Below are 1,884 nucleotides of genomic sequence, written 5' to 3' on the forward strand. Positions count from 1 at the left end.
GTGCTTAGATGTACGTTTAGCTTGCCAAGAGCGTACTTAAAGCAAGTAAGTTTTCTTTGACCACGGTTTTTCATTTTTGCCGCTTAAAGCAGGCGATGTCAAACGCGGTCACGCGTTCATGCCAAATTTGTTTTATTTGGAGTTAAGCACAGCCCATAACAAAGGCAAAGCGCCTCGGATGGCGTGGAATGGCCAAACCTAGGTAGAATTGGCCAGCATCAGGCCATTTCAGTGTTATTTAAACTTTACTTGTTAGACTAGCAAATCAAGCTTGACCACTTCTTCGTATCACTTAAGGACAAAAAAATTTTTCAATCCACAATTGCACTTGTCTCTGCCGGACCGACATACTTTTTGATTAATCTACCAGAAACTAGATAGTCTTGTCTACGTCAGCAACTTACATATCAATATCGACAATCATCTTATATACTCTCATTCACTCGATCATTGCTCGCATGTGTTTAATGCAGTTCTACTCACTTGACTTTTCGTACTCTACACAACTACGGACGAATATTATGTTTGCATAGGCTAGACGACTGCGTCATATAATAAGTGAATATTGCTGGCGCATTGATAATTCCTGTGATATAACCAGCGACTCACAAGGCAGCTCGCAAAGTGTATTTACAGCAGTACAAAAGACAACACAGTTGCTCATGAGCAGTAGTTTAATGCCTACTATAGCTATGAGTACCGCAAGTGACTATATTTCAGCACATCCTTCCATTAATTGTAATTCGCATCAAAATAGTGCTTCTTATAAGCATGCACAATTTGCCGCTTGGTATCACCTTTTCTTCTGACACAGAATGTCAGCATTAAGTGAGGGATGTCTCACAGGAGTCAACAGTTATCAATTGCTATTGACCGTCCAACTCTTGGACCACGACATACCGTTGCTACTTCCAGTCTGAGACGAGCTGAATTCTGAACTGCGACTTACGATTGCTTTTCAGTGTCTCTATACATCTCATCCTGAGATTATTACATATTTTGTCTTTCGAGCTTTGCCCCTGGTACCAGGCAATATCCTCCTGGTTAGATAATCGTAACAATCTCATTTTCAGCACAAAGCAATTGTAGCTGTCCCCTAGCCCTCTTAAGTGCTTCTTAGCAGAGACAGATCTCACGACCGGCTTATCTGCTGTCAGGACATACGTGGCACTCAACTCTTTTTTGTGCCCCGGTCAATCTATGATTTATGGTACTCAACGCCCTACCTATGGTAAGATCCAAACCTTGAATCCTGGTATTGGATGATACAGCGCTCTCCGCGTAGCCTAAAGAATCAGCACAACGTTCGACTCTCTTACGAGTGTCCCTGTTGCGAAACACACCATATCCGTGCACTTTTAACAGGTAAAGCTTTGGATATAAGCGTCAGTTCTCAAATACACACAAAGATTTGGTTCGTATTCTTTTACCAAAAGCGTACCCAAAAGAGCAAAACGAATCTCAGTGTGTTTTAAACCCTGCTATTTTTTTATTTAAACAGCGCATATACTTAAATATATGCGCTAATACTAATTGTTATCCAGACTAATACTATATATAAGTGTTAATATCTTTCAAATCAAACTGTCAATATTCTCTGATATATGGCTAGCAACTTGCGCAAAGCTCGGATCCTTCCATTTTAATCATTTTATTATAACGATATGTCGGTACCTATACAATCACCACAAAACCATTACAAGTACACCGAAGTGCAATACGATTTTACAACTTGAGCAAACGTTTAAGATGAAAGAACACAATTACGATTTTTACCTCGTGACAGTCACCGTATCTCTAATACTTTTAGTACTGCTTTTCACTTCAGACAGCCGCGGGTCGTACGAAATTGCACGATGCTGTTCAATTTATCGGATGTGCGGC

The sequence above is a fragment of the Plasmopara halstedii genome (assembly GCF_900000015.1).
Source record: "Plasmopara halstedii genome assembly, contig: Scaffold_110, whole genome shotgun sequence".
In the NCBI taxonomy this organism is placed as follows: domain Eukaryota; phylum Oomycota; class Peronosporomycetes; order Peronosporales; family Peronosporaceae; genus Plasmopara; species Plasmopara halstedii.